This window comes from Oncorhynchus mykiss, chromosome 25, assembly GCF_057628025.1.
Source record: "Oncorhynchus mykiss isolate SJ-2025 chromosome 25, ASM5762802v1, whole genome shotgun sequence".
In the NCBI taxonomy this organism is placed as follows: domain Eukaryota; kingdom Metazoa; phylum Chordata; class Actinopteri; order Salmoniformes; family Salmonidae; genus Oncorhynchus; species Oncorhynchus mykiss.
Genome location: NC_143046.1, coordinates 94,243,047 through 94,262,500, shown reverse-complemented (window position 1 = coordinate 94,262,500; position 19,454 = coordinate 94,243,047). Strand labels below are relative to the sequence as shown.

Below are 19,454 nucleotides of genomic sequence, written 5' to 3'. Positions count from 1 at the left end.
AGGCTCCTAAGTGGACCATAAGGTTAAAAACCAAAACAAATTAAGAAAACTAAACTGAAAAACTAAAAACAAAGAATAAAATAAAAAGGTCATGATAAACGAAGTAGCTCCGCTCCGCCAGTATGTCTCTTTTGGTTCACTTTTGCCGGTCTCAAGCCAGCCGGGTAAAGGACGAGGGTTGGAATTGTATCATAAAAAAAACAAGGATCGACAGAAGAAAGTTCATTTGTAGTTCCAAACATATTTAGGGAGTTTTTTACTCACTTTTTGTCTCTCCCACAATGTTATTCCTCACTCCTACAGTGTCCTTCACATTTACATGCACATTGCCAATTCTGCAAATTAGGTGATGACATGTTTTAGCAACTTCTAGTGACTTTTAGGACAGCCAATAGCTACTTTCCTTACTGAGGTGTTGGCAACACTGCTGACTTTAAACATCGGCTATCTGAGCAGCTAACTGTTCGCTGCAGCTGTACATAGCCCATCTGTAAATAGCCCACCCAATCTACCTACCTCATTCCCATATTGTTTTAATTTACATTCTGCTCTTTGCACACCAGTATTTCTACTTGCACATCATCATTTGCTCATCTATCACTCCAGTGTTCATTTGCTAAATTGTAATTACTTCGCTACTATGGCCTATTTATTGCCCTACCTCCATTTGCACGCACTGTATATAGACTTTCTTTTTTTTCTTCTATTGTGTTATTGACTGTACTCTTTATTATTCCATCTGTAACTCTGTGTTGTTGTTTGTGTTGCGCTGCTTTCCTTTATCTTGGCTAGGTCGCAGTTGTAAATGAAAACTTGTTCTCAACTAGCTTACCTGGTTATATAAAGGTGAAATTTAAAAAAACAAGAAACATTTCTCTTTTTCCCAGAAAGGGGATGTAACTCAGTGGTAGAGCGCATGCTTCGCATGTTTGAGGTCCTGGGTTCAATCCCCAGCTTCTCCATTGAAATCTTTGAAATGGCCCATCTCCTACTTTCCAGAATGTTGAAACAGAAGTGGTATGGTTGCCAACTTCAATTGCATCATTTTCAAAAACTGAAGTTCATGGGTTCGATGACTGTCCATACTTGTATTAAGAATTGCTGCTATCATTTCATTGTAGATTCAATGGAGTGGTGTATATAAAAAGTACATTGTATTAATATTGCATTTTACCTGCAAATAAAATGGGATGGAAGCTCAGAGGGGGAGTGCATGCTATTTATACATGAGGTCCTTGGTTCAATCCCAAGGTTCTCCACTGAGTTTATTTGTGTGCCAAATTCACATTACACAACTACTACTTTCCAGAATGTTGATAAATATTTTGCAGCGTAGATTGGCATGGTGGCCAAGTGGCAAGGCGTTGGTCTTGTAAATCGAAGATCATGGGTTCAAATCCCATCTGTGCCTTACAGAAAATTAGCTGGTACCATGGAGAGGTTCTTTAACTGGAGGAATTTGAAGAAAAGGCAAGTTGTCTCAATATGGCAACCCTGCTAATATATTGTAAGGGGATGTGTCTCTACGGTAGAGCTAATACTTGAAGTGTATGTGGTCTGAAGTTAACCTACAACTTCTCTGATGAGTATATTTAGTTGTTAAATTAGCATTTGCACAACTCCCACTTTCCAGAATGTTGACATTTTAATAAGGAAATAGATGTGCTAAGTCATCTGTTTTTGTAAACTGAAGCACGTGGGTTCAATCCTTGTTTGACGTTTATGGAAGCTAGCTGATATTATGAAAATGTACTTTCATTAGAACAGTGTAAAGAAAAGGTCAATTGCGTCCAGACTGCAAATGAATCGCACATGCGGGAAGCTGCCGCTGGCTGATCCCGCCCTGGCTTACACAAAAAAAAAACACAATTAACCTGATTTAGAGCCAGACTAGTTACCGTAATTTTCTCACATTGCCATTGCCATTTTTTTCTATGGTCTCTTTTTGGTCCATTTAGATTGCTAATGTCGATTGTATACCATTTCTTTTTTCTAAATGTTAAGGTTAAAAATGTCAAATGTTTTAGGCTCCTAAGTGGACCATAAGGTTAAAAACCAAAACAAATTAAGAAAACTAAACTGAAAAACTAAAAACAAAGAATAAAATAAAAAGGTCATGATAAACGAAGTAGCTCCGCTCCGCCAGTATGTCTCTTTTGGTTCACTTTTGCCGGTCTCAAGCCAGCCGGGTAAAGGACGAGGGTTGGAATTGTATCATAAAAAAAACAAGGATCGACAGAAGAAAGTTCATTTGTAGTTCCAAACATATTTAGGGAGTTTTTTACTCACTTTTTGTCTCTCCCACAATGTTATTCCTCACTCCTACAGTGTCCTTCACATTTACATGCACATTGCCAATTCTGCAAATTAGGTGATGACATGTTTTAGCAACTTCTAGTGACTTTTAGGACAGCCAATAGCTACTTTCCTTACTGAGGTGTTGGCAACACTGCTGACTTTAAACATTGGCTATCTGAGCAGCTAACTGTTCGCTGCAGCTGTACATAGCCCATCTGTAAATAGCCCACCCAATCTACCTACCTCATTCCCATATTGTTTTAATTTACATTCTGCTCTTTGCACACCAGTATTTCTACTTGCACATCATCATTTGCTCATCTATCACTCCAGTGTTCATTTGCTAAATTGTAATTACTTCGCTACTATGGCCTATTTATTGCCCTACCTCCATTTGCACGCACTGTATATAGACTTTCTTTTTTTTCTTCTATTGTGTTATTGACTGTACTCTTTATTATTCCATCTGTAACTCTGTGTTGTTGTTTGTGTTGCGCTGCTTTCCTTTATCTTGGCTAGGTCGCAGTTGTAAATGAAAACTTGTTCTCAACTAGCTTACCTGGTTATATAAAGGTGAAATTTAAAAAAACAAGAAACATTTCTCTTTTTCCCAGAAAGGGGATGTAACTCAGTGGTAGAGCGCATGCTTCGCATGTTTGAGGTCCTGGGTTCAATCCCCAGCTTCTCCATTGAAATCTTTGAAATGGCCCATCTCCTACTTTCCAGAATGTTGAAACAGAAGTGGTATGGTTGCCAACTTCAATTGCATCATTTTCAAAAACTGAAGTTCATGGGTTTGATGACTGTCCATACTTGTATTAAGAATTGCTGCTATCATTTCATTGTAGATTCAATGGAGTGGTGTATATAAAAAGTACATTGTATTAATATTGCATTTTACCTGCAAATAAAATGGGATGGAAGCTCAGAGGGGGAGTGCATGCTATTTATGCATGAGGTCCTTGGTTCAATCCCAAGGTTCTCCACTGAGTTTATTTGTGTGCCAAATTCACATTACACAACTACTACTTTCCAGAATGTTGATAAATATTTTGCAGCGTAGATTGGCATGGTGGCCAAGTGGCAAGGCGTTGGTCTTGTAAATCGAAGATCATGGGTTCAAATCCCATCTGTGCCTTACAGAAAATTAGCTGGTACCATGGAGAGGTTCTTTAACTGGAGGAATTTGAAGAAAAGGCAAGTTGTCTCAATATGGCAACCCTGCTAATATATTGTAAGGGGATGTGTCTCTACGGTAGAGCTAATACTTGAAGTGTATGTGGTCTGAAGTTAACCTACAACTTCTCTGATGAGTATATTTAGTTGTTAAATTAGCATTTGCACAACTCCCACTTTCCAGAATGTTGACATTTTAATAAGGAAATAGATGTGCTAAGTCATCTGTTTTTGTAAACTGAAGCACGTGGGTTCAATCCTTGTTTGACGTTTATGGAAGCTAGCTGATATTATGAAAATGTACTTTCATTAGAACAGTGTAAAGAAAAGGTCAATTGCGTCCAGACTGCAAATGAATCGCACATGCGGGAAGCTGCCGCTGGCTGATCCCGCCGTGGCTTACACAAAAAAAAAACACAATTAACCTGATTTAGAGCCAGACTAGTTACCGTAATTTTCTCACATTGCCATTGCCATTTTTTTCTATGGTCTCTTTTTGGTCCATTTAGATTGCTAATGTCGATTGTATACCATTTCTTTTTTCTAAATGTTAAGGTTAAAAATGTCAAATGTTTTAGGCTCCTAAGTGGACCATAAGGTTAAAAACCAAAACAAATTAAGAAAACTAAACTGAAAAACTAAAAACAAAGAATAAAATAAAAAGGTCATGATAAACGAAGTAGCTCCGCTCCGCCAGTATGTCTCTTTTGGTTCACTTTTGCCGGTCTCAAGCCAGCCGGGTAAAGGACGAGGGTTGGAATTGTATCATAAAAAAAACAAGGATCGACAGAAGAAAGTTCATTTGTAGTTCCAAACATATTTAGGGAGTTTTTTACTCACTTTTTGTCTCTCCCACAATGTTATTCCTCACTCCTACAGTGTCCTTCACATTTACATGCACATTGCCAATTCTGCAAATTAGGTGATGACATGTTTTAGCAACTTCTAGTGACTTTTAGGACAGCCAATAGCTACTTTCCTTACTGAGGTGTTGGCAACACTGCTGACTTTAAACATCGGCTATCTGAGCAGCTAACTGTTCGCTGCAGCTGTACATAGCCCATCTGTAAATAGCCCACCCAATCTACCTACCTCATTCCCATATTGTTTTAATTTACATTCTGCTCTTTGCACACCAGTATTTCTACTTGCACATCATCATTTGCTCATCTATCACTCCAGTGTTCATTTGCTAAATTGTAATTACTTCGCTACTATGGCCTATTTATTGCCCTACCTCCATTTGCACGCACTGTATATAGACTTTCTTTTTTTTCTTCTATTGTGTTATTGACTGTACTCTTTATTATTCCATCTGTAACTCTGTGTTGTTGTTTGTGTTGCGCTGCTTTCCTTTATCTTGGCTAGGTCGCAGTTGTAAATGAAAACTTGTTCTCAACTAGCTTACCTGGTTATATAAAGGTGAAATTTAAAAAAACAAGAAACATTTCTCTTTTTCCCAGAAAGGGGATGTAACTCAGTGGTAGAGCGCATGCTTCGCATGTTTGAGGTCCTGGGTTCAATCCCCAGCTTCTCCATTGAAATCTTTGAAATGGCCCATCTCCTACTTTCCAGAATGTTGAAACAGAAGTGGTATGGTTGCCAACTTCAATTGCATCATTTTCAAAAACTGAAGTTCATGGGTTCGATGACTGTCCATACTTGTATTAAGAATTGCTGCTATCATTTCATTGTAGATTCAATGGAGTGGTGTATATAAAAAGTACATTGTATTAATATTGCATTTTACCTGCAAATAAAATGGGATGGAAGCTCAGAGGGGGAGTGCATGCTATTTATGCATGAGGTCCTTGGTTCAATCCCAAGGTTCTCCACTGAGTTTATTTGTGTGCCAAATTCACATTACACAACTACTACTTTCCAGAATGTTGATAAATATTTTGCAGCATAGATTGGCATGGTGGCCAAGTGGCAAGGCGTCGGTCTTGTAAACCGAAGATCATGGGTTCAAATCCCATCTGTCGGTCTTGTAAACCGAAGATCATGGGTTCAAATCCCATCTGTGCCTTACTGAAAATTAGCTGGTACCAGTTCTTTAACTGGAGGAATTTGAAGAAAAGGCAAGTTGTCTCAATATGGCAACCCTGCTAATATATTGTAAGGGGATGTGTCTCTACGGTAGAGCTAATACTTGAAGTGTATGTGGTCTGAAGTTAATCCACAACTTCTCTGATGAGTATATTTAGTTGTTAAATTAGCATTTGCACAACTCCCACTTTCCAGAATGTTGACATTTTAATAAGGAAATAGATGTGCTAAGTCATATGTTTTTGTAAACTGAAGCACGTGGGTTCAATCCTTGTTTGACGTTTATGGAAGCTAGCTGATATTATGAAAATGTACTTTCATTAGAACAGTGTAAAGAAAAGGTCAATTGCGTCCAGACTGCAAAATGAATCGCACATGCGGGAAGCTGCCGCTGGCTGATCCTGCCCTGGCTTACACAAAAAAAAAAACACAATTAACCTGATTTAGAGCCAGACTAGTTACCGTAATTTTCTCACATTGCCATTGCCATTTTTTTCTATTGTCTCTTTTTGGTCCATTTAGATTGCTAATGTCGATTGTATACCATTTCTTTTTTCTAAATGTTAAGGTTAAAAATGTCAAATGTTTTAGGCTCCTAAGTGGACCATAAGGTTAAAAACCAAAACAAATTAAGAAAACTAAACTGAAAAACTAAAAACAAAGAATAAAATAAAAAGGTCATGAAAAACTAAGTAGCTCCGCTCCGCCAGTATGTCTCTTTTGGTTCACTTTTGCCGGTCTCAAGCCAGCCGGGTAAAGGACGAGGGTTGGAATTGTATCATAAAAAAACAAGGATCGACAGAAGAAAGTTCATTTGTAGTTCCAAACATATTTAGGGAGTTTTTTACTCACTTTTTGTCTCTCCCACAATGTTATTACTCACTCCTACAGTGTCCTTCACATTTACATGCACATTGCCAATTCTGCAAATTAGGTGATGACATGTTTTAGCAACTTCTAGCGACTTTTAGGACAGCCAATAGCTACTTTCCTTACTGAGGTGTTGGCAACACTGCTGACTTTAAACATCGGCTATCTGAGCAGCTAACTGATCGCTGCAGCTGTACATAGCCCATCTGTAAATAGCCCACCCAATCTACCTACCTCATCCCCATATTGTTTTAATTTACATTCTGCTCTTTGCACACCAGTATTTCTACTTGCACATCATCATTTGCTCATCTATCACTCCAGTGTTCATTTGCTAAATTGTAATTACTTCGCTACTATGGCCTATTTATTGCCCTACCTCCATTTGCACGCACTGTATATAGACTTTCTTTTTTTTCTTCTATTGTGTTATTGACTGTACTCTTTATTATTCCATCTGTAACTCTGTGTTGTTGTTTGTGTTGCGCTGCTTTCCTTTATCTTGGCTAGGTCGCAGTTGTAAATGAAAACTTGTTCTCAACTAGCTTACCTGGTTATATAAAGGTGAAATTTTAAAAAACAAGAAACATTTATCTTTTTCCCAGAAAGGGGATGTAGCTCAGTGGTAGAGCGCATGCTTCGCATGTATGAGGTCCTGGGTTCAATCCCCAGCTTCTCCATTGAAACCTTTGCAATGGCCCATCTCCTACTTTCCAGAATGTTGAAATTCTCAGCAGGAAACAGAAGTGGTATGGTTGCCAACTTCAATTGCATCATTTTCAAAAACTGAAGTTCATGGGTTCGATGACTGTCCATACTTGTATTAAGAATTGCTGCTATCATTCCATTGTAGATTCAATGGAGTGGTGTATATAAAAAGTACATTGTATTAATATTGCATTTTACCTGCAAATAAAATGGGATGGAAGCTCAGAGGGGGAGTGCATGCTATTTATGCATGAGGTCCTTGGTTCAATCCCAAGGTTCTCCACTGAGTTTATTTGTGTGCCAAATTCACATTACACAACTACTACTTTCCAGAATGTTGATAAATGTTGATAAATATTTTCCAGCATAGATTGGCATGGTGGCCAAGTGGCAAGGCGTCGGTCTTGTAAACCGAAGATCATGGGTTCAAATCCCATCTGTGCCTTACAGAAAATTAGCTGGTACCATGGAGAGGTTCTTTAACTTGAGGAATTTGAAGAAAAGGCAAGTTGTCTCAATATGGCAACCCTACTAATATTTTGTAAGGGGATGTGTCTCTACGGTAGAGCTAATACTGTGTATGTGGTCTGAAGTCAATCCACAACTTCTCTGATGAGTATATTTAGTTGTTAAATTAGCATTTGCACAACTCCCACTTTCCAGAATGTTGACATTTTAATAAGGAAATAGATGTGCTAAGTCATCTGTTTTTGTAAACTGAAGCACGTGGGTTCAATCCTTGTTTGACGTTTATGGAAGCTAGCTGATATTATGAAAATGTACTTTCATTAGAACAGTGTAAAGAAAAGGTCAATTGCGTCCAGACTGCAAATGAATCGCACATGCGGGAAGCTGCCGCTGGCTGATCCCGCCCTGGCTTACACAAAAAAAAACACAATTAACCTGATTTAGAGCCAGACTAGTTACCATAATTTTCTCACATTGCCATTGCCATTTTTTTCTATGGTCTCTTTTTGGTCCATTTAGATTGCTAATGTCGATTGTATACCATTTGTTTTTTCTAAATGTTAAGGTTAAAAATGTCAAATGTTTTAGGCTCCTAAGTGGACCATAAGGTTAAAAACCAAAACAAATTAAGAAAACTAAACTGAAAAACTAAAAACAAAGAATAAAATAAAAAGGTCATGAAAAACTAAGTAGCTCCGCTCCGCCAGTATGTCTCTTTTGGTTCACTTTTGCCGGTCTCAAGCCAGCCGGGTAAAGGACGAGGGTTGGAATTGTATCATAAAAAAACAAGGATCGACAGAAGAAAGTTAATTTGTAGTTCCAAACATATTTAGGGAGTTTTTTACTCACTTTTTGTCTCTCCCACAATGTTATTCCTCACTCCTACAGTGTCCTTCACATTTACATGCACATTGCCAATTCTGCAAATTAGGTGATGACATGTTTTAGCAACTTCTAGCGACTTTTAGGGCAGCCAATAGCTACTTTCCTTACTGAGGTGTTGGCAACACTGCTGACTTTAAACATCGGCTATCTGAGCAGCTAACTGATCGCTGCAGCTGTACATAGCCCATCTGTAAATAGCCCACCCAATCTACCTACCTCATCCCCATATTGTTTTAATTTACATTCTGCTCTTTGCACACCAGTATTTCTACTTGCACATCATCATTTGCTCATCTATCACTCCAGTGTTCATTTGCTAAATTGTAATTACTTCGCTACTATGGCCTATTTATTGCCCTACCTCCATTTGCACGCACTGTATATAGACTTTCTTTTTTTTCTTCTATTGTGTTATTGACTGTACTCTTTATTATTCCATCTGTAACTCTGTGTTGTTGTTTGTGTTGCGCTGCTTTCCTTTATCTTGGCTAGGTCGCAGTTGTAAATGAAAACTTGTTCTCAACTAGCTTACCTGGTTATATAAAGGTGAAATTTAAAAAAACAAGAAACATTTCTCTTTTTCCCAGAAAGGGGATGTAGCTCAGTGGTAGAGCGCATGCTTCGCATGTATGAGGTCCTGGGTTCAATCCCCAGCTTCTCCATTGAAACCTTTGCAATGGCCCATCTCCTACTTTCCAGAATGTTGAAATTCTCAGCAGGAAACAGAAGTGGTATGGTTGCCAACTTCAATTGCATCATTTTCAAAAACTGAAGTTCATGGGTTCGATGACTGTCCATACTTGTATTAAGAATTGCTGCTATCATTCCATTGTAGATTCAATGGAGTGGTGTATATAAAAAGTACATTGTATTAATATTGCATTTTACCTGCAAATAAAATGGGATGGAAGCTCAGAGGGGGAGTGCATGCTATTTATGCATGAGGTCCTTGGTTCAATCCCAAGGTTCTCCACTGAGTTTATTTGTGTGCCAAATTCACATTACACAACTACTACTTTCCAGAATGTTGATAAATATTTTGCAGCATAGATTGGCATGGTGGCCAAGTGGCAAGGCGTCGGTCTTGTAAACCGAAGATCATGGGTTCAAATCCCATCTGTGCCTTACAGAAAATTAGCTGGTACCATGGAGAGGTTCTTTAACTGGAGGAATTTGAAGAAAAGGCAAGTTGTCTCAATATGGCAACCCTACTAATATTTTGTAAGGGGATGTGTCTCTACGGTAGAGCTAATACTTCAAGTGTATGTGGTCTGAAGTCAATCCACAACTTCTCTGATGAGTATATTTAGTTGTTAAATTAGCATTTGCACAACTCCCACTTTCCAGAATGTTGACATTTTAATAAGGAAATAGATGTGCTAAGTCATCTGTTTTTGTAAACTGAAGCACGTGGGTTCAATCCTTGTTTGACGTTTATGGAAGCTAGCTGATATTATGAAAATGTACTTTCATTAGAACAGTGTAAAGAAAAGGTAAATTGCGTCCAGACTGCAAATGAATCGCACATGCGGGAAGCTGCCGCTGGCTGATCCCGCCCTGGCTTACACAAAAAAAAAAACACAATTAACCTGATTTAGAGCCAGACTAGTTACCGTAATTTTCTCACATTGCCATTGCCATTTTTTTCTATTGTCTCTTTTTGGTCCATTTAGATTGCTAATGTCGATTGTATACCATTTCTTTTTTCTAAATGTTAAGGTTAAAAATGTCAAATGTTTTAGGCTCCTAAGTGGACCATAAGGTTAAAAACCAAAACAAATTAAGAAAACTAAACTGAAAAACTAAAAACAAAGAATAAAATAAAAAGGTCATGAAAAACTAAGTAGCTCCGCTCCGCCAGTATGTCTCTTTTGGTTCACTTTTGCCGGTCTCAAGCCAGCCGGGTAAAGGACGAGGGTTGGAATTGTATCATAAAAAAACAAGGATCGACAGAAGAAAGTTAATTTGTAGTTCCAAACATATTTAGGGAGTTTTTTACTCACTTTTTGTCTCTCCCACAATGTTATTCCTCACTCCTACAGTGTCCTTCACATTTACATGCACATTGCCAATTCTGCAAATTAGGTGATGACATGTTTTAGCAACTTCTAGCGACTTTTAGGGCAGCCAATAGCTACTTTCCTTACTGAGGTGTTGGCAACACTGCTGACTTTAAACATTGGCTATCTGAGCAGCTAACTGATCGCTGCAGCTGTACATAGCCCATCTGTAAATAGCCCACCCAATCTACCTACCTCATCCCCATATTGTTTTAATTTACATTCTGCTCTTTGCACACCAGTATTTCTACTTGCACATCATCATTTGCTCATCTATCACTCCAGTGTTCATTTGCTAAATTGTAATTACTTCGCTACTATGGCCTATTTATTGCCCTACCTCCATTTGCACGCACTGTATATAGACTTTCTTTTTTTTCTTCTATTGTGTTATTGACTGTACTCTTTATTATTCCATCTGTAACTCTGTGTTGTTGTTTGTGTTGCGCTGCTTTCCTTTATCTTGGCTAGGTCGCAGTTGTAAATGAAAACTTGTTCTCAACTAGCTTACCTGGTTATATAAAGGTGAAATTTTAAAAAACAAGAAACATTTCTCTTTTTCCCAAAAAGGGGATGTAGCTCAGTGGTAGAGCGCATGCTTCGCATGTATGAGGTCCTGGGTTCAATCCCCAGCTTCTCCATTGAAACCTTTGCAATGGCCCATCTCCTACTTTCCAGAATGTTGAAATTCTCAGCAGGAAACAGTTGCATCATTTTCAAAAACTGAAGTTCATGGGTTCGATGACTGTCCATTGCCAACTTCAATTGCATCATTTTCAAAAACTGAAGTTCATGGGTTCGATGACTGTCCATACTTGTATTAAGAATTGCTGCTATCATTCCATTGTAGATTCAATGGAGTGGTGTATATAAAAAGTACATTGTATTAATATTGCATTTTACCTGCAAATAAAATGGGATGGAAGCTCAGAGGGGGAGTGCATGCTATTTATGCATGAGGTCCTTGGTTCAATCCCAAGGTTCTCCACTGAGTTTATTTGTGTGCCAAATTCACATTACACAACTACTACTTTCCAGAATGTTGATAAATATTTTGCAGCATAGATTGGCACGGTGGCCAAGTGGCAAGGCGTCGGTCTTGTAAACCGAAGATCATGGGTTCAAATCCCATCTGTGCCTTACAGAAAATTAGCTGGTACCATGGAGAGGTTCTTTAACTGGAGGAATTTGAAGAAAAGGCAAGTTGTCTCAATATGGCAACCCTAGTAATATTTTGTAAGGGGATGTGTCTCTACGGTAGAGCTAATACTTCAAGTGTATGTGGTCTGAAGTTAATCCACAACTTCTCTGATGAGTATATTTAGTTGTTAAATTAGCATTTGCACAACTCCCACTTTCCAGAATGTTGACATTTTGTTCAATCCTTGTTTGACGTTTATGGAAGCTAGCTGATATTATGAAAATGTACTTTCATTAGAAGAGAGAGAATCTGGACGCAATTGACCTTTTCTTTACACTGGTAAAGAAAAGGTAAATTGCGTCCAGACTGCAAATGAATCGCACATGCGGGAAGCTGCCGCTGGCTGATCCCGCCCTGGCTTACACAAAAAAAAAAAACACAATTAACCTGATTTAGAGCCAGACTAGTTACCGTAATTTTCTCACATTGCCATTGCCATTTTTTTCTATTGTCTCTTTTTGGTCCATTTAGATTGCTAATGTTGATTGTATACCATTTCTTTTTTCTAAATGTTAAGGTTAAAAATGTCAAATGTTTTAGGCTCCTAAGTGGACCATAAGGTTAAAAACCAAAACAAATTAAGAAAACTAAACTGAAAAACTAAAAACAAAGAATAAAATAAAAAGGTCATGAAAAACTAAGTAGCTCCGCTCCGCCAGTATGTCTCTTTTGGTTCACTTTTGCCGGTCTCAAGCCAGCCGGGTAAAGGACGAGGGTTGGAATTGTATCATAAAAAAACAAGGATCGACAGAAGAAAGTTAATTTGTAGTTCCAAACATATTTAGGGAGTTTTTTACTCACTTTTTGTCTCTCCCACAATATTATTCCTCACTCCTACAGTGTCCTTCACATTTACATGCACATTGCCAATTCTGCAAATTAGGTGATGACATGTTTTAGCAACTTCTAGCGACTTTTAGGGCAGCCAATAGCTACTTTCCTTACTGAGGTGTTGGCAACACTGCTGACTTTAAACATCGGCTATCTGAGCAGCTAACTGATCGCTGCAGCTGTACATAGCCCATCTGTAAATAGCCCACCCAATCTACCTACCTCATCCCCATATTGTTTTAATTTACATTCTGCTCTTTGCACACCAGTATTTCTACTTGCACATCATCATTTGCTCATCTATCACTCCAGTGTTCATTTGCTAAATTGTAATTACTTCGCTACTATGGCCTATTTATTGCCCTACCTCCATTTGCACGCACTGTATATAGACTTTCTTTTTTTCTTCTATTGTGTTATTGACTGTACTCTTTATTATTCCATCTGTAACTCTGTGTTGTTGTTTGTGTTGCGCTGCTTTCCTTTATCTTGGCTAGGTCGCAGTTGTAAATGAAAACTTATTCTCAACTAGCTTACCTGGTTATATAAAGGTGAAATTTAAAAAAACAAGAAACATTTCTCTTTTTCCCAGAAAGGGGATGTAGCTCAGTGGTAGAGCGCATGCTTCGCATGTATGAGGTCCTGGGTTCAATCCCCAGCTTCTCCATTGAAACCTTTGCAATGGCCCAACTTCTACTTTCCAGAATGTTGAAATTCTCAGCAGGAAACAGAAGTGGTATGATTGCATCATTTTCAAAAACTGAAGTTCATGGGTTCGATGACTGTCCATACTTGTATTAAGAATTGCTAAGAATTGCTATCATTTCATTGTAGATTCAATGGAGTGGTGTATATAAAAAGTACATTGTATTAATATTGCATTTTACCTGCAAATAAAATGGGATGGAAGCTCAGAGGGGGAGTGCATGCTATTTATGCATGAGGTCCTTGGTTCATCCCAAGGTTCTCCACTGAGTTTATTTGTGTGCCAAATTCACATTACACAACTACTACTTTCCAGAATGTTGATAAATATTTTGCAGCGTAGAGTGGCATGGTGGCCAAGTGGCAAGGCGTCGGTCTTGTAAACCAAAGATCATGGGTTCAAATCCCATCTGTGCCTTACTGAAAATTAGCTGGTACCATGGAGAGGTTCTTTAACTGGAGGAATTTGAAGAAAAGGCAAGTTGTCTCAATATGGCAACCCTGCTAATATATTGTAAGGGGATGTGTCTCTACGGTAGAGCTAATACTTGAAGTGTATGTGGTCTGAAGTTAATCCACAACTTCTCTGATGAGTATATTTAGTTGTTAAATTAGCATTTGCACAACTCCCACTTTCCAGAATGTTGACATTTTAATAAGGAAATAGATGTGCTAAGTCATCTGTTTTTGTAAACTGAAGCACGTGGGTTCAATCCTTGTTTGACGTTTATGGAAGCTAGCTGATATTATGAAAATGTACTTTCATTAGAACAGTGTAAAGAAAAGGTCAATTGCGTCCAGACTGCAAATGAATCGCACATGCGGGAAGCTGCCGCTGGCTGATCCCGCCCTGGCTTACACAAAAAAAAAAACACAATTAACCTGATTTAGAGCCAGACTAGTTACCGTAATTTTCTCACATTGCCATTGCCATTTTTTTCTATTGTCTCTTTTTGGTCCATTTAGATTGCTAATGTCGATTGTATACCATTTCTTTTTTCTAAATGTTAAGGTTAAAAATGTCAAATGTTTTAGGCTCCTAAGTGGACCATAAGGTTAAAAACCAAAACAAATTAAGAAAACTAAACTGAAAAACTAAAAACAAAGAATAAAATAAAAAGGTCATGAAAAACTAAGTAGCTCCGCTCCGCCAGTATGTCTCTTTTGGTTCACTTTTGCCGGTCTCAAGCCAGCCGGGTAAAGGACGAGGGTTGGAATTGTATCATAAAAAAACAAGGATCGACAGAAGAAAGTTCATTTGTAGTTCCAAACATATTTAGGGAGTTTTTTACTCACTTTTTGTCTCTCCCACAATGTTATTCCTCACTCCTACAGTGTCCTTCACATTTACATGCACATTGCCAATTCTGCAAATTAGGTGATGACATGTTTTAGCAACTTCTAGCGACTTTTAGGGCAGCCAATAGCTACTTTCCTTACTGAGGTGTTGGCAACACTGCTGACTTTAAACATCGGCTATCTGAGCAGCTAACTGATCGCTGCAGCTGTACATAGCCCATCTGTAAATAGCCCACCCAATCTACCTACCTCATCCCCATATTGTTTTAATTTACATTCTGCTCTTTGCACACCAGTATTTCTACTTGCACATCATCATTTGCTCATCTATCACTCCAGTGTTCATTTGCTAAATTGTAATTACTTCGCTACTATGGCCTATTTATTGCCCTACCTCCATTTGCACGCACTGTATATAGACTTTCTTTTTTTTCTTCTATTGTGTTATTGACTGTACTCTTTATTATTCCATCTGTAACTCTGTGTTGTTGTTTGTGTTGCGCTGCTTTCCTTTATCTTGGCTAGGTCGCAGTTGTAAATGAAAACTTGTTCTCAACTAGCTTACCTGGTTATATAAAGGTGAAATTTAAAAAAACAAGAAACATTTCTCTTTTTCCCAGAAAGGGGATGTAGCTCAGTGGTAGAGCGCATGTATGAGGTCCTGGGTTCAATCCCCAGCTTCTCCATTGAAACCTTTGCAATGGCCCATCTCCTACTTTCCAGAATGTTGAAATTCTCAGCAGGAAACAGAAGTGGTATGGTTGCCAACTTCAATTGCATCATTTTCAAAAACTGAAGTTCATGGGTTCGATGACTGTCCATACTTGTATTAAGAATTGCTGCTATCATTCCATTGTAGATTCAATGGAGTGGTGTATATAAAAAGTACATTGTATTAATATTGCATTTTACCTGCAAATAAAATGGGATGGAAGCTCAGAGGGGGAGTGCATGCTATTTATGCATGAGGTCCTTGGTTCAATCCCAAGGTTCTCCACTGAGTTTATTTGTGTGCCAAATTCACATTACACAACTACTACTTTCCAGAATGTTGATAAATATTTTGCAGCGTAGAGTGGCATGGTGGCCAAGTGGCAAGGCGTCGGTCTTGTAAACCAAAGATCATGGGTTCAAATCCCATCTGTGCCTTACTGAAAATTAGCTGGTACTATGGAGAGGTTCTTTAACTGGAGGAATTTGAAGAAAAGGCAAGTTGTCTCAATATGGCAACCCTGCTAATATATTGTAAGGGGATGTGTCTCTACGGTAGAGCTAATACTTGAAGTGTATGTGGTCTGAAGTTAATCCACAACTTCTCTGATGAGTATATTTAGTTGTTAAATTAGCATTTGCACAACTCCCACTTTCCAGAATGTTGACATTTTAATAAGGAAATAGATGTGCTAAGTCATCTGTTTTTGTAAACTGAAGCACGTGGGTTCAATCCTTGTTTGACGTTTATGGAAGCTAGCTGATATTATGAAAATGTACTTTCATTAGAACAGTGTAAAGAAAAGGTCAATTGCGTCCAGACTGCAAATGAATCGCACATGCGGGAAGCTGCCGCTGGCTGATCCCGCCCTGGCTTACACAAAAAAAAAAACACAATTAACCTGATTTAGAGCCAGACTAGTTACCGTAATTTTCTCACATTGCCATTGCCATTTTTTTCTATTGTCTCTTTTTGGTCCATTTAGATTGCTAATGTCGATTGTATACCATTTCTTTTTTCTAAATGTTAAGGTTAAAAATGTCAAATGTTTTAGGCTCCTAAGTGGACCATAAGGTTAAAAACCAAAACAAATTAAGAAAACTAAACTGAAAAACTAAAAACAAAGAATAAAATAAAAAGGTCATGAAAAACTAAGTAGCTCCGCTCCGCCAGTATGTCTCTTTTGGTTCACTTTTGCCGGTCTCAAGCCAGCCGGGTAAAGGACGAGGGTTGGAATTGTATCATAAAAAAACAAGGATCGACAGAAGAAAGTTCATTTGTAGTTCCAAACATATTTAGGGAGTTTTTTACTCACTTTTTGTCTCTCCCACAATGTTATTACTCACTCCTACAGTGTCCTTCACATTTACATGCACATTGCCAATTCTGCAAATTAGGTGATGACATGTTTTAGCAACTTCTAGCGACTTTTAGGACAGCCAATAGCTACTTTCCTTACTGAGGTGTTGGCAACACTGCTGACTTTAAACATCGGCTATCTGAGCAGCTAACTGATCGCTGCAGCTGTACATAGCCCATCTGTAAATAGCCCACCCAATCTACCTACCTCATCCCCATATTGTTTTAATTTACATTCTGCTCTTTGCACACCAGTATTTCTACTTGCACATCATCATTTGCTCATCTATCACTCCAGTGTTCATTTGCTAAGTTGTAATTACTTCGCTACTATGGCCTATTTATTGCCCTACCTCCATTTGCACGCACTGTATATAGACTTTCTTTTTTTTCTTCTATTGTGTTATTGACTGTACTCTTTATTATTCCATCTGTAACTCTGTGTTGTTGTTTGTGTTGCGCTGCTTTCCTTTATCTTGGCTAGGTCGCAGTTGTAAATGAAAACTTGTTCTCAACTAGCTTACCTGGTTATATAAAGGTGAAATTTAAAAAAACAAGAAACATTTCTCTTTTTCCCAGAAAGGGGATGTAGCTCAGTGGTAGAGCGCATGTATGAGGTCCTGGGTTCAATCCCCAGCTTCTCCATTGAAACCTTTGCAATGGCCCATCTCCTACTTTCCAGAATGTTGAAATTCTCAGCAGGAAACAGAAGTGGTATGGTTGCCAACTTCAATTGCATCATTTTCAAAAACTGAAGTTCATGGGTTCGATGACTGTCCATACTTGTATTAAGAATTGCTGCTATCATTCCATTGTAGATTCAATGGAGTGGTGTATATAAAAAGTACATTGTATTAATATTGCATTTTACCTGCAAATATAATGGGATGGAAGCTCAGAGGGGGAGTGCATGCTATTTATGCATGAGGTCCTTGGTTCAATCCCAAGGTTCTCCACTGAGTTTATTTGTGTGCCAAATTCACATTACACAACTACTACTTTCCAGAATGTTGATAAATATTTTGCAGCGTAGAGTGGCATGGTGGCCAAGTGGCAAGGCGTCGGTCTTGTAAACCAAAGATCATGGGTTCAAATCCCATCTGTGCCTTACTGAAAATTAGCTGGTACCATGGAGAGGTTCTTTAACTGGAGGAATTTGAAGAAAAGGCAAGTTGTCTCAATATGGCAACCCTGCTAATATATTGTAAGGGGATGTGTCTCTACGGTAGAGCTAATACTTGAAGTGTATGTGGTCTGAAGTTAATCCACAACTTCTCTGATGAGTATATTTAGTTGTTAAATTAGCATTTGCACAACTCCCACTTTCCAGAATGTTGACATTTTAATAAGGAAATAGATGTGCTAAGTCATCTGTTTTTGTAAACTGAAGCACGTGGGTTCAATCCTTGTTTGACGTTTATGGAAGCTAGCTGATATTATGAAAATGTACTTTCATTAGAACAGTGTAAAGAAAAGGTCAATTGCGTCCAGACTGCAAATGAATCGCACATGCGGGAAGCTGCCGCTGGCTGATCCCGCCCTGGCTTACACAAAAAAAAAAACACAATTAACCTGATTTAGAGCCAGACTAGTTACCGTAATTTTCTCACATTGCCATTGCCATTTTTTTCTATTGTCTCTTTTTGGTCCATTTAGATTGCTAATGTCGATTGTATACCATTTCTTTTTTCTAAATGTTAAGGTTAAAAATGTCAAATGTTTTAGGCTCCTAAGTGGACCATAAGGTTAAAAACCAAAACAAATTAAGAAAACTAAACTGAAAAACTAAAAACAAAGAATAAAATAAAAAGGTCATGAAAAACTAAGTAGCTCCGCTCCGCCAGTATGTCTCTTTTGGTTCACTTTTGCCGGTCTCAAGCCAGCCGGGTAAAGGACGAGGGTTGGAATTGTATCATAAAAAAACAAGGATCGACAGAAGAAAGTTCATTTGTAGTTCCAAACATATTTAGGGAGTTTTTTACTCACTTTTTGTCTCTCCCACAATGTTATTACTCACTCCTACAGTGTCCTTCACATTTACATGCACATTGCCAATTCTGCAAATTAGGTGATGACATGTTTTAGCAACTTCTAGCGACTTTTAGGACAGCCAATAGCTACTTTCCTTACTGAGGTGTTGGCAACACTGCTGACTTTAAACATCGGCTATCTGAGCAGCTAACTGATCGCTGCAGCTGTACATAGCCCATCTGTAAATAGCCCACCCAATCTACCTACCTCATCCCCATATTGTTTTAATTTACATTCTGCTCTTTGCACACCAGTATTTCTACTTGCACATCATCATTTGCTCATCTATCACTCCAGTGTTCATTTGCTAAGTTGTAATTATTTCGCTACTATGGCCTATTTATTGCCCTACCTCCATTTGCACGCACTGTATATAGACTTTCTTTTTTTTCTTCTATTGTGTTATTGACTGTACTCTTTATTATTCCATCTGTAACTCTGTGTTGTTGTTTGTGTTGCGCTGCTTTCCTTTATCTTGGCTAGGTCGCAGTTGTAAATGAAAACTTGTTCTCAACTAGCTTACCTGGTTATATAAAGGTGAAATTTAAAAAAACAAGAAACATTTCTCTTTTTCCCAGAAAGGGGATGTAGCTCAGTGGTAGAGCGCATGTATGAGGTCCTGGGTTCAATCCCCAGCTTCTCCATTGAAACCTTTGCAATGGCCCATCTCCTACTTTCCAGAATGTTGAAATTCTCAGCAGGAAACAGAAGTGGTATGGTTGCCAACTTCAATTGCATCATTTTCAAAAACTGAAGTTCATGGGTTTGATGACTGTCCATACTTGTATTAAGAATTGCTGCT

At 38.3% G+C, this 19,454-nt stretch overlaps 16 non-coding genes across 16 annotated transcripts; all 16 read left to right on the top strand.

The window, feature by feature from the left end:
- Positions 1 to 890: 890 nt before the first annotated feature.
- trnaa-cgc (transfer RNA alanine (anticodon CGC)) lies at positions 891 to 962 on the top strand. Its single transcript has one exon. It is a non-coding gene; the product is annotated as a tRNA-Ala (tRNA).
- A 377-nt stretch (positions 963 to 1,339) lies between these two features.
- trnat-ugu (transfer RNA threonine (anticodon UGU)) lies at positions 1,340 to 1,411 on the top strand. Its single transcript has one exon. It is a non-coding gene; the product is annotated as a tRNA-Thr (tRNA).
- Positions 1,412 to 2,915: 1,504 nt separating this feature from the next.
- trnaa-cgc (transfer RNA alanine (anticodon CGC)) lies at positions 2,916 to 2,987 on the top strand. The gene has a single exon. It is a non-coding gene; the product is annotated as a tRNA-Ala (tRNA).
- A 377-nt stretch (positions 2,988 to 3,364) lies between these two features.
- Positions 3,365 to 3,436, top strand: trnat-ugu (transfer RNA threonine (anticodon UGU)). The gene has a single exon. It is a non-coding gene; the product is annotated as a tRNA-Thr (tRNA).
- Positions 3,437 to 4,940: 1,504 nt separating this feature from the next.
- On the top strand, positions 4,941 to 5,012 carry trnaa-cgc (transfer RNA alanine (anticodon CGC)). Its single transcript has one exon. It is a non-coding gene; the product is annotated as a tRNA-Ala (tRNA).
- A 377-nt stretch (positions 5,013 to 5,389) lies between these two features.
- Positions 5,390 to 5,463, top strand: trnat-ugu (transfer RNA threonine (anticodon UGU)). The gene has a single exon. It is a non-coding gene; the product is annotated as a tRNA-Thr (tRNA).
- Positions 5,464 to 7,001: 1,538 nt separating this feature from the next.
- On the top strand, positions 7,002 to 7,073 carry trnaa-cgc (transfer RNA alanine (anticodon CGC)). The gene has a single exon. It is a non-coding gene; the product is annotated as a tRNA-Ala (tRNA).
- Positions 7,074 to 7,474: 401 nt separating this feature from the next.
- On the top strand, positions 7,475 to 7,546 carry trnat-ugu (transfer RNA threonine (anticodon UGU)). Its single transcript has one exon. It is a non-coding gene; the product is annotated as a tRNA-Thr (tRNA).
- A 1,498-nt stretch (positions 7,547 to 9,044) lies between these two features.
- trnaa-cgc (transfer RNA alanine (anticodon CGC)) lies at positions 9,045 to 9,116 on the top strand. The gene has a single exon. It is a non-coding gene; the product is annotated as a tRNA-Ala (tRNA).
- Positions 9,117 to 9,507: 391 nt separating this feature from the next.
- Positions 9,508 to 9,579, top strand: trnat-ugu (transfer RNA threonine (anticodon UGU)). Its single transcript has one exon. It is a non-coding gene; the product is annotated as a tRNA-Thr (tRNA).
- A 1,504-nt stretch (positions 9,580 to 11,083) lies between these two features.
- Positions 11,084 to 11,155, top strand: trnaa-cgc (transfer RNA alanine (anticodon CGC)). The gene has a single exon. It is a non-coding gene; the product is annotated as a tRNA-Ala (tRNA).
- Positions 11,156 to 11,582: 427 nt separating this feature from the next.
- trnat-ugu (transfer RNA threonine (anticodon UGU)) lies at positions 11,583 to 11,654 on the top strand. The gene has a single exon. It is a non-coding gene; the product is annotated as a tRNA-Thr (tRNA).
- A 1,487-nt stretch (positions 11,655 to 13,141) lies between these two features.
- Positions 13,142 to 13,213, top strand: trnaa-cgc (transfer RNA alanine (anticodon CGC)). Its single transcript has one exon. It is a non-coding gene; the product is annotated as a tRNA-Ala (tRNA).
- A 384-nt stretch (positions 13,214 to 13,597) lies between these two features.
- On the top strand, positions 13,598 to 13,669 carry trnat-ugu (transfer RNA threonine (anticodon UGU)). Its single transcript has one exon. It is a non-coding gene; the product is annotated as a tRNA-Thr (tRNA).
- A 1,958-nt stretch (positions 13,670 to 15,627) lies between these two features.
- On the top strand, positions 15,628 to 15,699 carry trnat-ugu (transfer RNA threonine (anticodon UGU)). The gene has a single exon. It is a non-coding gene; the product is annotated as a tRNA-Thr (tRNA).
- A 1,958-nt stretch (positions 15,700 to 17,657) lies between these two features.
- On the top strand, positions 17,658 to 17,729 carry trnat-ugu (transfer RNA threonine (anticodon UGU)). Its single transcript has one exon. It is a non-coding gene; the product is annotated as a tRNA-Thr (tRNA).
- The last annotated feature ends 1,725 nt before the right edge of the window (positions 17,730 to 19,454 follow it).